Below are 6,919 nucleotides of genomic sequence, written 5' to 3' on the forward strand. Positions count from 1 at the left end.
CTGGAAACCCCCAGGATCCCCCGCCTAGGCTGTCCCTCGTCCCATGAAACCCTCAGCCGGCCACCCAGTTCTGATGACAACCTCTTACTTCTGGGTCTCTGTTCCCCTTGGGCCCCTGCCCACTCTCTCCCCCTCTCCCATATTCGTGCCACCTCAGTCTCCGGTAAGAGCTGCCAACTGGCACTGACTGGTACTAGGCTCGGAGAATCAGCCCAAGAAGCGGAAGGGCCGAGGGAAAAGGGGAGTCCAGCCCCTCAGAGCCAACCTGGAGGGGCGGGAAGAGGAAGCATCTTCCCCTCGTAGTGGCCTTCCCAACTTCCTTCTGGGGATAGGATCAGGGACACTGAGGTTCTGCAGAGACTGAAAGATGAAGGATCCTAGTTTGTCTCACCCTCTCCAACTGTGTGTGTGTGTGTGTATGGGCACAGTTCTGGATACCAAACCCAAGAGGTTAGGGCTCTACACCTGAGCGACATACATCCTCAGGCCTTTGAAAAACTTTTTTTTTTTTTTAAATTTTCAGTTGTTCAGTTTGTCCTCCAACTTGGGATCCTCCTGCCTCAGCCTCCTAAATTGCTGGAATTATAGTCATGAGCCACTAGACTTGACTATGCATTTTCTTTCTTTCTTCTTTATTTTTTTGGAACCAGGGATTAAATCCAGGATTGCTTCATCACTTAGCCACATCTCCAGCCCTTTTTAATTTTTGAAAAATTTGAGAAAGGGTCTCCCTAAGTTGCTTAGGGCCTCGCTAAGTTGCAGAAGTTGGCCTTGAACTTGCAATCCTGCCTCAGCCTACTGGGTCACTGGAGTTACAGGCACCTGGTTCTGTGCATTTCCTTTAAATACTTATAAAGTCCCTACTATGTACTTAGGCATTGGACTAGATACTGGGGATTCGGCATGAATAAAAAAAAGTCCCTGTCCTCCGGCATGTGTATTTTGGATGGGAAACGGAAAATGAAAAAATATACAAGTAGAATGTGTCCGATGGTATTAAATAACCTAGAGGAAAATAAATCAGAGGAGTTCTGATGTGCTCGTATTCCCAGTGTGGAGCATGTTGTTATTTTATAAAATTTAATTAGGGGAGGCTTTACCGGGTGGCAAAGAGAGTCGCAGAAATCAAGGGACCAGGCATGCAGACTTTCCCGTCCCACTCGGGCAGAGAGAATCTTTGATGTAAATGCACTGGGACAGACAGCAGGATGCGCTCTAGACGCACCTAAGCAGTCACTGTGGCTTGAGTGGGCAGAGAAGGAAGATGAGGTGGCGACGGTGGGAGGGTTTTCATGCCAGGTCTCCGTGCCCTTGTGAGAACTCTGGCTTTGTTCACGTTGAGTGCTTTGGGGAGACTCTGAGGATGTTGAGCAGAGGAGTAACCAAGCAGTTAAAGGGTCCCTGAGCTGCTGTGTGGAGAATGAAATGCACAGAGCAAGGGCAGGTGAACAGCCTGGAGATTAAGGCCACCACCCAGGCTAGAGGGCAGGGGGAGGGGACAATGACGAGAATGGACTGGATTCCACACATATTCCAGAGATTTAGATAAATCCTCGGAGCCAGGCATGGTGGGGCACACGCCTGTAATCCCAGCTACTCTGGAGGCTGAGACAGGAGGATCGCAAGTTCAAAGCCAGCCTCAGCAAAAGCGAGGTGCTAAGCAACTCTGTGAGACCCTGTCTCTCAATAAAACACAAAACAGGGCTGGGGATGGGGCTCAGTGGTTGAGTGCCCCTGAGTTCAGTCCCTGGTACCAAAAAAAAAAAAAAAAATTAAAAAATAAAATGAAATAAAATAAAGGCATTGTATCCACCTGCAACTAAAAAAAAAACTATATTAATTATATTAATAATAAGTAAATAAATAAGTAATAAAAGAGGGGGGTGTGACTCAGTGGTAGAGCACCCCTGTATCCAATCCCAGCACCCAAACAAAACAAAACAAAAACAACAAACAAATAATAATAATAATAATAATAATAATAGAAACCCCACTGTGAGCTAAAGGAAGCATCTTTGGGCTCAATTATGTATATCTTGTAGAGCCCAAGGAGAAGAGGAAGAATCAGCAATATCGGCTGATGAGCATGAGTCACCTGTGACAAAAAAGGTCAAGTAAGTTGAGGACTGAGAAGTGGTCACTGCTGGGTTAGCAATGTGCCGGGCACTGGGGAGCTTAGCAAGAGCAGGCTGTGGTGTCAAGCAGGAAGCAGGCCAGCACCTGAGAGTGCAGGGCAGGGGGAGGCATGGAATAGTCCTCTGGGGCACAGGGACAACTAGACCAGGAACAGGGGTTCCAAGGGCATGTGATCGTGAACTGAAAGACCAGTCAGCAAGGAAATCGTCAGGATTCCATTCTAACACATTACCTGATATATATATATATATATATATATATATTAAAGGCATCCTCCCCTAGTTAGGCCGGGATGTGACACAATGGCACAGTGTTTGCTTGCCATACAAGAAGCCTTGGTTCAATCTCCAGCGCTGCAAAAAGAAAGAAGAGGGCTGGGGTGGTGGCTCGGTGGTGGAGCACTGGCCTAGCAGGTGTGAGGCACTGGGTTGGATCCTCAGTGCTGCATCTAAATAAATAAAGGCCCATCAACAACTGAAAAAATATATATATATATTAAAAAAAGAGAAAGAAGGAAGGAAGAGGGAAAGCATTATTATAGCATAATTTATAGCAACAAAGCCTGAGAATTAATCTGAATGCCCAGAGGGGATCAGCCACTAAAAAGTAGGTTGGGAGTTGGGAATGAGTACAGTCCTGTGGTCCAGCGACTCGGGAGGCCCAGGATTAGGATCACAAGTTCAAGGTCAGCCTGGGCAACTTTACAAGACCCTGTCTCAAAATTATTAAAAAGGGTTAAAGGTTTGGGAATGTGGCTCTGTGATAGTTGTTGCCTAACATATGTGATACCCTGGCCCTGGGTTCAATCTTCAGCACCACAAAAAAGAAGAAGGGGAAAAAAAAAAAAAAAAGCTGTTAGGCTGGTCATGGTTGTGCCTATCATTCCAGCTACTCAAGAGGCTTAAGCAGGAGGATTGAAAGTTCGAGGCCAGCCTCAGCATTTAGTAAGATTCTGTCTTAAAATAAAAAATAGAGGCTGGGTTGCGGCTCAGGGGTAGTGTGCTTGCCTAGCACGGGTGAGGCACTGGGTTCAATTCTCAGCATCGTATACAAGTAAACAAAATAAAGGTCCATCGACAACTAAAAAAATATTAAAAAAAAAAAAAGAGAGAGAGAGGCAGGGGGTCTGGGGATGTGGCTCAGTGGTAGAGTGTCCTGGGTGTAATCCCCAGTACCTAAAAATAAAAGTCTGTTGGCCAGTATGGTGTGAGCCTGTTGTGCCAACTACTTAGGAGGCTGAGGCAGAAGGGTTGCTTGAGCCCAGGAGTTTGAGGTCAGCTTAGGCGATGTAGCAAGAGCCCACTTCCAAAATAAAAAAAATTTAAAAAGTGTGTTGGGGAGCAGGCACTGGGAGATGTTGGCCAAAGTGCGCACAATTGCAGTCAGGATGAAAAAGTTCTGGAGGCCCTCATCACTATACAAAACACATGTATGAAGATGTGAATTTGGTGTCAACATACCTTATATATAATCAGAGATATGATAAATTATGATATAATGGTGTATTAAGAATTTTAATGCATAAATAAATATTTAAAAAAATAAAAACTGAAAAAAAAAAGAAAAAGAAAAAGCTCTGGAGGTCTATCGTAGTACAGTGACTATAATAATAATAATATGTTGTATACTGGAAAACTGCTGGAAGAGTGGATTTTTCCCCCCATCGGTACTGGTTTTGAACCTGGAGCACTTGACCACTGAGCCAAATCCCCAGATCCCTTTAAATTTTGAGAAAGGATCTTGCTAAGTTGCTTAGGGCCTCTCTAAATTGCTGAGGCTGGCTTTTTTTTTTTTTTTTTTGGTAATGGGGATTGAACCCAGGGGCTTTCAATCACTAAGCCACCTCCCCTTTCTTAAAATACATTTTATTTGGAGATTTGGAGACAGAGTCTTGCTAAGTTGCTTAGGGCCTTGCTGAGTTGCTGAGGCTGGTTTTGAACTCTTGATCCTCCTGGCTCAGCCTCCTGAGCCACTGCACCCAGCTGAGAGTAGATCTTTAATGTTCCTTCCACACACAAAAAAATAATGTAAAGGGCTGGGGTTGTTCATCAGTGGTGGAGTGCTTGCCTAGTTCGATCCTCAGCATCACATACAAATAAATAAGTTAAATAAAGGTATTGTGTCCATCTACAACTAAAAATTAAAAGAAAAATAATGTAACGATATGGGTATATTAATTAGTTTGATACATTCATTTTAATATATATACACATGCACATACATTCATATATATAAAAACACTGTATACGATGCATATATACAATTTTTAAAAAATATTTTTTAGTTGTCAATGGGTCTTTTTATTTTATTAATTTACTTATATGTGGCGCTGAGGATGGAACCCAGGGCCTCATGCATGCCAGGCAAGTGCTCTACCACTGAGCTGCAACTCCAGCCCCATATATACAATTTTTATTTGTCAATTATACCTTTATAAAGCTGGGGGCAGGACTGGGGGTGTAGTTTAGTGGTACAACACTTGCCTAGCATTTGAGAGGCGCTGGATTCCATCTCCAGCACCACCTAAATAAATAAATAAATAAATAGGGGAATAGTATATTTATATGATAAAGAGCCTTTTAAAACTATTTGTAAAACATGTGGCTTAATAGCTATAGACATAAATACTGAGGGAAAACTTGTTTAAAATTTTTTTGGGATGTACCAGGGATCGAACCCAGGGGTGCTAAACCACTGAGCCACATCCCCAGCCTTTTTTTTTTTTTTTTTAGAAAGAGAGAAGTAGAGAGAGAGAGAATTTTTTAATATTTATTTTTTGATTATCGGCGGGCACAACATCTTTGTTTGTATGTGGTGCTGAGGATTGAACCTGGGCCGCACACATGCCAGGCGAGCGCGCCACCGCTTGAGCTACATCCCCAGCCCACATCCCCAGCCTTTTTTATGTTTTATTTTTTACTACACTTAGGGCCTCCCTAAGTTGCTGAGGCTAGCTTTGAACTTTTCGATGGTCCTCCTGTCTCAGCCCTCAGAGCTGCTGGGATTATAGGTGTGTGCCACCACCCTGGCTCTCTTAATCTCTTTTTTTTTCCCTTAGGGTGGGGGAGGTACAGGGGATTGAACTCAGGGGCACTTGGCCACTGAGCCATATCCCAGCCCTATTTTGTATTTTATTTAGAGACAGGGTCTCACTGAGTTGGTTAGCCCTTTGCCATTGCTGAGGCTGGCTTTGAACATGTGATCCTCCTGTCTCAGCCTCCCAAACTGCTGGGATTACAGGAGAATGCCAAGGCACCAGCTCTTAATAACAAATACGAAAAGGGTAATCTCCACCCCACAAAAAACCTGAGCAAAAGGGGTAAAAATGTTATTCATATCAGTTGAAATGCAAATAACCAATATACATGAAAGGAAAATAAAGGACTTTTCAATTTTCTCTTCAAAGAAATGTGATTTAAAAAAAAAATCAGTATTGGGGTTGAACTTCACTGTTATCACAGAACCACATCCCCAGCCATTTTTATTTTCTCTTTTGTGGGCAATGTCAGTCTATCAGGCTGGCCTTGAACTTTGAAATCCTCCTGTCTCAGCCTCCCAACTCCCTGGTATTACAGGTGTGCCCACCACACCCTGATTGTGATTTGAAACGTTAATAAACCATGATTGGTTTCCAATCAAATTGGCAAAGATTAAAACTGGTGGCATACACCTGTAATCCCAGTGACTCAGGAGGCTGAGGCACAAGGATACCCTGTCTCAAAAAATAAAAAGGGCCAGGTGCGGTGGCATGCAGGCCTGTAATCCCTGCGGGCTCGGGAGGCTGAGGCAGGAGGACAGTTCAAAGCCAGCCTCAGCAACAGTGAGGTGCTAAGCAATTCAGTGAGACCCTGTCCCTAATAAAATACAGAATAGGGCTGGGGATGTGGCTCAGTGGTGGAGTGCCTTTGAGTTCAATCCCTGGTACCAAAACCTAAAATAAAATAAAATGGGCTGGGATGTAACTCAGTAATAGACTGCCCTTGAGGTTCAATCTTCAGTACTGAAAAAAAAAAACACAAAATGCTGAAAGATGCCCACCATTATGTTAATATCAATCATAGTTGGAGTTGTGCTTGTTTTTGCATTTTCTACTCTCTGTGCAATGGCCAGGGTCTTGTGCATGCGGGGGAAGCACTCTACCAACTAAGCTATATCCCCAGTTCTGAGCTTATGTTATTTTTAAGTAATGTTTATAACCCTTGAAATAACAGGGGCAAGGGCTTATGCACATTAATTGAGAAAAGTAGAATAAAAATTTAAACCGTGGTAAGATCTTAACTAAGTAAAGCATACTCAGGCAAAAAGTCTGGAAAGAAATCATTTAGTGATGTGGGTGATTGAAAAGGAATGCTCTTCCCCCTCCACCCCACTTACCTGAGTTTTCAGGTTTACTTTAAAGAATGTATTACAGGGGCTGGGGCTGGGGCTCAGTGGCAGAGCGTGAGGCACTGGGTTCGATTCTCAGCACCACACATAAATAAATGAATAAAATAAAGGTTCATCAACATCTAAAAAATATATTTGAAAATGATGTTTTACATTTGTTTTATTTTTTATCTGTTCCTTGTGGTTATACTTGGCAGTAGAATGTACTTTGACATAGCACACATACATGGCTTGGAGCTCCCCACTCTTTTTTTTTTTTTTTTTTCAAAATATATTTTAGTTGTTGATGGGCCTTTATTTTATTTATAAGCAGTTCTGAGATTCGAACCCAGGGCCTCACACATGCCATGCAAGCACTCTACCACTGAGCCATGATCCCAGCCCCAGCTCCCCACTC

This window comes from Ictidomys tridecemlineatus, chromosome 11 (assembly GCF_052094955.1).
Source record: "Ictidomys tridecemlineatus isolate mIctTri1 chromosome 11, mIctTri1.hap1, whole genome shotgun sequence".
Classification (NCBI taxonomy): Eukaryota; Metazoa; Chordata; class Mammalia; order Rodentia; family Sciuridae; genus Ictidomys; species Ictidomys tridecemlineatus.